An 11340-nucleotide genomic window follows, 5' to 3' on the forward strand; every position below is an offset into this window, starting at 1 on the left:
AAATCTATTAGAAATAACAATTGTACATAAAATCTAAAAAGTTGAATGTTTAAAATGTGTTCCTTGGGGGTGTTTTGGTTTGGTTCCATCTTGTATAATAATAACAAGTGAAGGAGAATAACCAAGCTGCAAGACTGCATCTACTTTAGTTAACTAAATAAAAAAGCACTGTCAAGATGTTGGTAATAAAATTGCAGATTTTAAAAGTTTTTAAATTAAGCAAGGTAGTTATTATGGAATACAAATATTAGGATTAATACATAGATATTATGATTTCTTCAATTTTATTATAATATAAAGACAATTTTTTTTTAGATTTAACATATCGAAAAGAATATCCTACCTCATCAGAAAAAATAATCAAACATTTTGTGAAACCTAATGAAACATTAAGATTTTCTATTTCATTTTCATTATTTTTAATCAGCTGTTGATTTCCAGAATTAACATGGGTGTCAATCCTAAAAAATAGTGTTATGAAATTATTTTTTTTTTGTGAATGCCTAGTTCACTATGTTCATGAATGACTAGACATTATTATGCCTAGATTTCTGAATGCCTAGATAACATTATGCCTAGATTTTTGAATGCCTAGTTCATAATGCCTAGATAACATAATGCTTAGAGAACACAATGCCTAGATTCATGAATGCCTGGATAACATTATGCCTAGATAACATAAGAGTGAATTGAATGCCTAGACAATGTATTTTAAAGAGAAATAAAAATATTAAAGAGAGAGAAAAAAACATTCGAATGGGTAACATTTTTACAAAAATCCGCAAACAACTTTCTGAAATTGTTCAACTTCAGTTAAAGTTTGACACGCAGCAGCAATGGCTGCTCTCATAAGTCCAACTCGGACAAGAAAAGGGAGGTGATGGATTAAGGGAAAAATACAACTTTAATTATGTTATCAAATGTTGGACATAAATTTGACCAATAAAATATGTAATAAATCATGTAAACATATTAGTATCATTTACATATTGCTTGACAATGTCTATAGGCATTCAATTGAGTCTAATGTTATCTAGGCATTGGGTGACTAGGCATTATGTTTTCTAGGCATTTAGAAATATAGGCATAATGTTATATAGGCATGGTGTTATCTAGGCATAATGTTATCTAGGCATTACGAACAAGGCATTCATGAATCTAGGCATAATGAACTAGGCATTCACCAACTAGGCATTCTCTATTCTTCCAAGCTACAAAATTTTCAAATATTTTTTTCTGATTCTTTTCATAAAAATTGTTTTAAGGGGGGAGATTGTAACAGAGTTCAAAGTACGTATTTTTAACAAAGAATCTTAGATTATGGTTGGAATCAATTATCTTTGTATATGAGAACTCTGTTGGGTGTTTACATAAACTAAAACTCCTTTTTTTGTAAAATTCACAAACAAATGTAACAGATTCTTCAAGAGTTGATATTTGTGCTTTTATGAGTAGTTAAAATGTATTTATATGTTTGTATTTTTTGTGAACATCCTGTGAACACTGTGTATTTTTACGTATTGGCTCAAGGTTAAGACTACGGCTTAAATCTAACGTTGAAATCTGGAAAACATGATATAGACAGTTGTAGCCAATCCTTGAGCAGCTACGGAGTTCCAAACCAACTCTGTACCATTAAAAATGGAATTTTATTGATATTCTAAAGTCAGAATAGAAATATCATTTTCGGAACAAGTCCTGAACCAGAAAGTTCCTCTACACCAGCTTCAAGCAGCTCCCTACGGAAGCAGCCTTCTACAGTTCTGCTCCAAACAGCTCTAACGGTTCATCTACAACAGCTTCAAGCAGCTCCCTACAGAAGCAGCCTTCTACAGTTCTGCTCCAGACAGCTCTGTGTTCTGAAGATGCATCAATAGCAGCAGTTGAGAGGCTCCCTAAATCCCCATACAGCAACTTCACAGTCATAACGCTCCCATATATTCCGTAACAAGTTTTTACCAATAAACAATTTTCTAACCCCACCAAGTATCATTTAGTTAGACCTTAAGTTTAACAAATCCATGCTCCTCACTTGAGGCTAAAAGATGGGATTTTATACCCACTGACTGAGTCCTCAGGCAAACTGCCTAAATGTCTTATTTTACCTATAACAGACTAAATCTATATTTAGACCTACTTTCAGTCAATGGATTTCAACATTTTATAAAACTTTGGAAAGCCTATAACAAAAAGAAGCAGATTCCACAAATTTTGCAAAGAAATTTTAAAGGGGATTTGCACATTTTTAGTTTTTCTTGGATTCACATATAGATTAAACAAATTTTGCAAATGTTTTTGCATATTTGAATTTGCTACGTCAAGGGCTTTTAAAAATTGTAGAATTTATTGCAATTTGCGCAATTTTTTTGCACATTTTTTGCTTAATAACTAGATTTCTCAATACATTTTTGACATTTTTTTCCAGATTATTGAAGTAGAGTCCCAAGGCTTTCCTAAAACGTATTAAATGTTGTATTACAAAAAGAAAAGAAGAGGGGGAGCAATTTGACCCCCCCCCCCCTCCAGACAGTCAGTAAACCAGACCAAAACGCATTCAAGATTTGAATTTGTGAATTGAGATAAGTTTTTAAGCCTTGTATCGTTTTGAACATAGGGAAATATGTTTATTTAAACTAAATTTACTCTGAACACTGGAATAAATAATAATAAGTTAATCATATCACTTTGAGTGTAGTTTGGAACTTACTTCTGTAATAGTAGGGCTGGGCATGCTCTGACTTTTATATTTATCAGTTCAATTTTTTTTAATAGTTGTTCCTCATAGTTAAAAATGGTACGTTCCTTTTATTTATGGTTTTTTCCATTTGCTCTAAAAGCTACCCATTCTTAACGATAATTTAAAACTTGTTAAAGGTACCAGCCAGCCCTACCCTGTTGATAAATTATTTTTTTAACATACCCAATATATACATCAAGACAGGTAGCTGAACCTTGAGCTTTCCTTTTAAACATTTGCAACTTGAGTCAATTTTGTGGAAACTATTAAAAAAAGTTACATAATTTAAATCTTAATTATTTAACTGATATACTATCAATTCTAAAATCTGACACAATCCAGATTATTAGTTACAATGCGGGCTTATAATTATCTATAAAAATTCAAAAAACTGTTGTTTTTTATTGTTTTTTTTTCTATTTGTTCTAAAAACAATCAGATCCTTTTTTGTAAAAACGAGGGTTCACAATAAACTTACCACTCATTTTGAACTTAAAAAGAACAACTATACTATATCTTTTTAAACCATTGTTTTTTAATGATTTTTTGCTAAAATCTATGTTTTTAAATGTTGTCTTTAATGTTTGTTTTTTTAATGTGTTCTGATCAAAGTGTTTACCGACCCGAAAATGTATTTTGTCTAAAAAAGGACATAAAAATCCTTAACAAAAAGTTGTTGTTTTGAGTCATTATTGATGGGTCGTTGTTAACGATCATCAAAAATTAAATAAAAAAGACTTCTTTATCATTATTAAAACAAAACAATAGTTTTTTAATAGTGAAAAAGATTTATTCCTAATTAAGTGAATTATAAAGATTTTGTTTATCAATTTTTTAAAAGTTGAAAAAAATGATAAAATATCCTGATTTTTTAAAATATATAAGTTGTTAATGACTCCCTTATAAACCATTGGATAGTATTTCTTGTATTCTCATCTTGTTCCTTTGTACATTCTGCTAATACAGATCCAAGGTTTAGGAATAATTCTCCAAGAAGTATCAAAAAGTACTTCTTCATTTCAATTCTGAAATTTTAATTGATTTTCTATTAGTATTTTCAACATTTGTTAATTGTTAATAATTTCAAGTTTTTTTAATCTTTTGGCATTCAATATTCCGAAATGTTATCTGTAAAGCGTATAAGAAAGTTCTTAGTTTACATTATAATTAATGGTTGAATAATAGATATCTTGTTCATATGTTTTTAGGAATCTCTTTGAATTCAATATATATAACTATATATCTCTATTCTTTAATACCTTTTATTTTATCTACTCCTTTTTCTTTGATTCTAAATTGTTTTTGTTTTATTTGGTTTTATTGAAATTTAACATGTATGTTTAGCTGCAGAAGGGCCTCCCATTAAAACCACTGACAATGGTTAGAGCTAAACTAAAATGTAAAAATTGTACAATTGTAATGATTTTTTTATTAAAATATTTAGTTAAATATATATCTATCTATCTACATATATATAAATATATATATATACCCGAGACCTAAACCATATTTAGGAAAAGACAGACAAGGACTGTATCTCATTTATGTTAGAGGATAAGAAGAAAGCAACAATGTTTGTTTCTAGCATTTTCATAATTTTCTTTAATGAGAATTTTCTAAACAGAATTTTGTATGCATAAAAAATATCCTTTTGTTTATAGTATAATAAAAGTTTATTTTTGTAAATTGTCACAATTTATTTATTTTTCAGATTATGACACTTTTATTTATTGTGTTCCTTAAATGTTATCCTCATCAAAAATAAGATTATTATCTCGGCAAAATGAATACAATGAAAGTCTTAAGAAATCAATTTTGGAATTGAATTCCTTGATATTTTGTGGGGTGAACAACTTAACTTTCCTAAGATATTTATATCTTTGTATCCTATAGCATTTGTAGAAAACAAAATCATTCTTAAGTTTTTATATTCCAGGGCAAAGTTGCAGTATTACAGTTTTACATTCTCTATAACTTCATTCTAAGGCAGGATCTTATTTTTCATTAACTTTACACCCTGAGCAAGCAAATCTATAAAATTAAAAACTGTAACTGTTAAATCTGGCAGAATTAATACTTTTAACATAAGGTTGTTAATGCATTAAAATCATAATATTAAAAGTTTAAGAAATGAATCACAAGTCAGATCTTTTGTATTGTGAAACTCAAGTTTAAACTTTGATCTCCCAATCAGGTAATTTTACCCCATATTTTTGAAATCTCAGGATTTTCTAACCCAATGGGGAAATGGGGAATTCCCCGGTGAATTGATTTGAAATTGAGGTATTTCTGGGAAATTTAAAACTTGCTGATATATTTTGTAAATTGTGCTTAAAAACAATGAAATTGTATAAAATTCATAACATTTCTGTCATGAATTAGTTTTTAACACAGATCATGATCATGATATTAATGGAATCTAATTCAGATCAATCATTTCCCCAAAACAGCTCTTAAAATATTGAAAATGCTTGATTTAAAGGGATTTTTCTAAGTTGATAACCATTAAAAGCACTTTCATTACTGTGTATTAAGTACTTTAATCTTCTCATGGAGTTGGCAACGCTGTCACATCATTAACTTTCAATAAATGAATGTGGAACTGTTGTGATTTTCTTTGCTTTGAAAGGGCTGCAAAACATATTAGATTTTTCCTTTCTTTTATGTTTTGAGCAACCCCCTAATTTAATTTAATAAAGAGTTGACATTAATCAGATATCTGCATTCTGTATTGAAATGTGTATTTTTAAAGATAGTTAAATAACAAAGGAGATTTTTAATGAATAAATGTTATGAACTATAAAATAAATTAACTGGGAAATCAAATACCACTGCAGAGTGCAAATATTAACATTTGGCATTCTTCTTTTTATTATTTTGATGATCATTATTTTATAAATTCAAAATTTTGTTTATGAAAATTTAACATTTTTTAGAGTGTATCTAACTCCAAATGTGTATGTTGTAATAACGATTATTGTCTTCAATTACAAGCTAGATGTAAATCCTTCCTAAGGTTTATGCAAATATTTCACTAGATTTCGTTTGGTATCAATCCCTATACTAACTTCTATATACATATCTTTCAGAGCATAAATGAATTGGGATTGATCAGTTTCCTGGTTTATTTATTAAATACTTCGGTAACATTTATTCATGCTGGGGGGTCTGAATCTATGTATTGCCGTGGGTAGGGGGGGGGGGGCGTTCTAGAAAAAGGCCTTAGAGAATAGGTATACGGTTTAAATGCATGTTCATAGACCAATTTTTATGGCCAGCTCAAAGAAAAAAAATTAGACTGATAACTTAAACAGTTTGGGTGTACTAGGGAAGGTGGAAAAAAAGGCCTAAAAAAGGGTAAAAAATGAACAAAATATTTTTTTTTGTTTTAAACAAATATATCAAAGTGTGACACATGTTTCTACATGCATTTTTCAAGGGCTTTTTAAAAAATATAGATTTTAGATCTGTAGCTTTAGTCACAAAAAAGTTATGGGCTATTTTAGATTTTTTTTCACAGACTGGACTTTTTTTCGCCCTGTACCCTACCCTAAATTTCTCAAAATTTCACGGTAATAGTGTCAAAAATGAGAGTGCTAGGACAAAAAAAGTACAGCCTGTTTAGGGTTAATAAGTTCCTTTAGATATTCAGTTCAGGATCTGTCCTAGCAGCTTCCTCTATTACTCTATTTCGTTTAGCTGCTCAAGTTCAGTATCTATCTAGGCAGCTTCTCCAATTCGATATCTCATTTAGCTGCTCCAGTTCAGTGTCTATCTAGGCAGCTTCTCCAACTCGCTATCTTGTTTAGCTGCTCCAGTTCAGTACCTATCTTGGCAGCTTCTCCAACTCGATATTTCAGTTAGTTGCTCCAGTTCAGCATCTCTTACACTGCATTCTGAGCTGCTAATCTTGCTGCTTCCAGAATCTCCCCTAATTTAGCTGCTCTTACAATATGGGATGCTGCCACTACATTCCCAGCTGCTTCTTTTATTACCGGAGTTGCTCCCAGAGTCTCTACTATGTTAGCTGTACTTGCAGTTTGAGCTGCTTCCTGAGCTTTTCCCAGAGTCTCTTCTGTGTAAGTCTTACTTGCAGTTTTAGTTGCTCCTAGAGTCTGTGCTATGTTATCATTATTGTTATCATCATTGTTATCATAATTGGTAAAATTATTGTTATCATTAAAATTAAATTAAAAAAGTGCTCTGTTAAATAGAAAAGTTAAAGTTCCATGTAGGAAAAAAAGAGGTCCATGTAGGAAAAAAAGAGTTCCATGTTGGAAAAAAGAGTCCCATGTAGGAAAAAAAAGCGGTTAATGTAGGAAAAAAAGATTTCCATGTTGGAAAAAAGAGTTCCATTTAAGAAAAAAAGAATTCCATGTTGGAAAAAGAAGTTCCATTTAAGAAAAAAAGAATTCCATGCTGGATAGAAGAAATTTCCTGTTGATTAGAAAAGAGTTCCATGTTGGATAGAAGAAATTGACATAGAAAATAGTTTCAGGTTGCCCTACTAACCCAAAAACCTAAAAATACTATATTTATATCTTTATTGTATATACAAATACGAATATATAGGTGTATTTGTGTAAAACAAATATATGTAATCAACTTTTTGGCAAAAAACTTATGTGTATTTACTTATTTTTACATAGTTATCATACCGATACCCAAGCTTTCTTTTTTCATATTTTTGTGAAATTATTTAAACTCTTAAAATGTCTAGTTGTCTAGGTTTAAAATAATACATATTTTATCATACATATGTATATTTTACACCAAGGAATTCTTTCACGTGCAGTTAAGGTTTTAAAAAACCTATTTTTACCTATTATATGTATGTTTCATACTCAGGACATTTTCTGTGTGCCTAGGTTTTAAAAGTATGTATTCTTAAATACTAAAATACTTATTTTTTCTCCACTATGTGTGTCAATTTAGAAAAAACGTTTTCCTTTTGCCTTGGACGGCTAGAATTTTGAAACATTTGATTATTTGTTTATAGAAATAATGTTATGGGAAAAAAGACATTTATTTTTTTTTAATACAGAAAAACAGATTGTTTATGAATAAATTGACGCTTTTATTAAATAATATAAATATTTGTTGACTTTAAAAGTCAATATGATAAAATAAAAGAGATCTAACGGTATTTCTAATCTTTATTTATAAAAAACAAAAGGTTATGAAATATTTTCCCAAGTGGGGCTTAAATTGATTGGTTTAGAAATTAATAAAGAAACTATAGACGAATATCTGAATTAACATCGGCATTTGAGTCGGAACAATCGTCTTCCTTATATTTCGAATTTGTTTTAACAATATTATATTATCAAAACAAATATCAGACACTTCTGCAATAATTGGCAAAATTTTAATATTTTTCTTATTCCTTGGGTTTTCACAAGATGTGTAATTATCATTTTACACATTTAATAAAGTAAAAGAATGCTGTGCATAAGATTAGGGTTGAGCAAGGTTCTATTAGAAAACATTCTTTTAACCATTGCCAAACCAAAATAACCGGTCCGTTCAAAAAGAAAAAAATAACAACAAAATATTAAAGAACCATTGATTGTGTTTAAAATTAATGGCGCCTTTTTTTAAAATTTCTGCTTTATATTGAATAAAAATTACAGAAAAAAATATAAATTGTCTTCTAAATTCCAAATTTTAAAATATGGGAACATTTGTAAAAACAATCATATTCCCTTGCTGAATTTAAAACTGAATATTAACAAGGTTTTAGTGCAAATAAACCTGACATGAAAACCCAAATTTCCAGGAGACAGGAAAAGTTTAATACAACTTTTATCAATATTTGAATAAGTAAAATGGAAAGTAAATAAAAAGCATACATTAGTGCAAAAAGGCAAATAGCTTAACACGAAAACACAAATTCCATAAATTTATTTCTAGAATATAGGTTTTTTTTCTTTTTCCAAATTTGAATGATAGGTAGTAGTATAGGAGGGCATATTGAACAATAGACACAGTCACTTTTTATCTCTCGATTGAATTGTATTTTTTATTACATCTGTTTCAAGGAAATGTTTGTATTTTCAAGTGATCCTCCATTCAAAGATGGCAATGTTTGATTCACAGTGGTACCCTTAAAAGCTTTGTCAGATTCAGTATGAGTTAGTTTTTATTTAACTGTTTTTTTTCATTTAAACAGTTTCTGTGCAAAAGTACCTTGCCTACTTCTTGCTTGTGAGAGACGCTAAGAATTTATTAGAATCAAACACTTTTTTTCACTTATTTAATCAGATTAAGGTTTCAAGAATACAATTGTATATTGGGCATTGTCATCTTTGCACATAGGCTCAGTTTAAATTAGGCTTTTAACCCCGTTTCTGATTAATCTTCCAAGTTGGTTCAATAATGCTAAAAAAAGAGAAGCTATATAGCACAATTGATTAACTTATTATATTTAATATGTATATGTTATCATTCTTAGCATTTTTAATAATTCTAGGAGCAAGGTGTTTTATTATTTTAGCTCACATCATAAAAATGTTTGAATGGCTTAGTTTCCGAACTGTCATCCTAGAACAATTTTAATAGCATTTCAAAATGAAAACTGATTTTTTTATTTTATTAAAATTCATAATTAGTTAGTTAATTAGATAATGATTAATTTTTTATTAATGAATGGAAACCATTTTTTTTATAGTAGTCAGAAAAATAGTTTTAAATTTAATCACTTTGCGCTTGTCAAAACACAATAAAAATCGAAAAAAAGGGATAATAATTGTTTTTCTTTCAAATTTTAGAAAAAACTATCGTTTTGGTATTTTTAAACAATAATTTCTTTACAGAGACTGTGTAAATTGTAAACAAATCAACGCAAACCTTAGCAACCTGATGGGTGCTTGCGCCACATTGAATCAGCCTGCTTATAAAAAGTCTCTTCAATTTTAAGACAGGGTGGACTTTGAAGTATTTCAACGCATTGGACTTTGATTTGACTGCTCTAACTCACTTATGCTTTTCTGTAGCCCTTTACATGTACATATTAGCACTTTAAAGCACTTGTTGTTAGATTTTGTTTAAGTAATTGGCAAATTTTTTATCAATTTTTGCTTGAGAGATTGAGACCTGTAAATAACAGCGGATGGTGTAATGTAAACTTTGATATTTCAAACTTAGATTATTTGATATAACAGAATTCATAGTTTGAAACATATAAGGTCAACAACATTGGGCTGCAAAGATATAGGTAGTATTCCAAAAACTTTCTTCAAATTCAAATTTTGATCAAGAGAATAGCAGCATGTTTCAAAAACATGTTGTTACTAAAAATGGATACAAGAGGTGCTGCAATTATAAAAAACACGTTAAATTTATGTTTATATTTTAAGCCAAACCACAAAATTTTAATGTTGTATTATTAGGAAAGGGTTCAAATAAAATTAAATATATAAGGTGAAAAGTCAACGATCACAATAAATTGCAAATATGAATCCATAACTAAGACCTGTTTCCACTTTAATTAGTTTAAATGTAATTAATATTATGGAATTATGTCAAACAATTAAAAAAAGTTTTTGTTCCAAACTAATTTTTTTTAAATCATAAAATTTGATTTGTTCACTAATCTATTCCTTGACATCTTGAATTTCTTGTATTATTGAGAAAAAAATCTTTAATAAAACCAAAAGCATTTGTGATGTAATAAATTTACAAGATTCTAATTCAAATCACATGAAAACAGAATTGGGAATTCATATTTCATGTTTTTATTCAACTACAAAGCATGAGATATTACAAATAAGCAATCACAATGGTGTTATAATTCAAGCCAAAAAAATGATAAAAATGGTAAAAAATTTTGATTATGATTTGCTATTCTGATTTTTGGAATTCTAAATAAAAGTCAAGTTCTGATTTTTTTTTTAATATCAAAACAAAGATAGCAAGTTCCTTATTTTCAATTTCTTGATACACTAGATCTATCTTTTTTGAACTTTTACGAGATCTCCACACTTTAAAAACCTTTGAATCAATTTAATACTTTTCCAGGAATAACAAGCATAGATCCTCAAATTTAAAAGTGACTACATTGGATATTGAGATCGAGGCTGTAAGATGGATGATAGTATTACATAAATAATGAAAAAAGGTTTAAAGATTTTTTTTTGATAATCAGAGCTGAATAAACAATTGTAGAAAACACCAATTTAAAATTCATTTCATACAGTGAAACCCTTAATAACGAATACATCGGAAGAATTTATCAAATGTCGTCTTGACAATTTTTCAATGATTTTTATACTATATTACGTAAATTTCAGTATTTTTTGAAAATAAATAAATAGCCATGAATATGGGGGAACAGTTTTAAAGAGTTCCATATAATCATTTAATTAAAAAAACTATATATCTGCAACATTCCATTATCAGAAAGTGAAGAATACGACATTTGATGAATTCTTTCGATGTATCCGTTATTAAGGGTTTCACTGTACCAAATTGCAAGAATTAAGCATATAATATGCAGCTAGTTATAAATGCTATATCATTATGAGAACCCTTATTTTTAAAAATCAAAACATCAAACTTATGCCACTGTTTAGCAAATGGTTTCATTTACCATCTTTTCATTA

The 11340-nt window shown here is 28.7% G+C and overlaps 1 long non-coding RNA gene across 1 annotated transcript; it reads right to left on the bottom strand.

Annotated features, from left to right (window-relative positions):
* Positions 1–3: 3 nt before the first annotated feature.
* Positions 4–2965, bottom strand: LOC111705958 (uncharacterized). Its single transcript, XR_002766110.1, has 3 exons — positions 2921–2965; positions 344–461; positions 4–153 (listed from the first exon to the last, which is right to left on the bottom strand). It is a non-coding gene; the product is annotated as an uncharacterized LOC111705958 (long non-coding RNA).
* Positions 2966–11340: the final 8375 nt, after the last annotated feature.

Source organism: Eurytemora carolleeae, unplaced genomic scaffold (genome assembly GCF_000591075.1).
Source record: "Eurytemora carolleeae unplaced genomic scaffold, Eaff_2.0 scaffold696, whole genome shotgun sequence".
NCBI lineage: Eukaryota > Metazoa > Arthropoda > Copepoda > Calanoida > Temoridae > Eurytemora > Eurytemora carolleeae.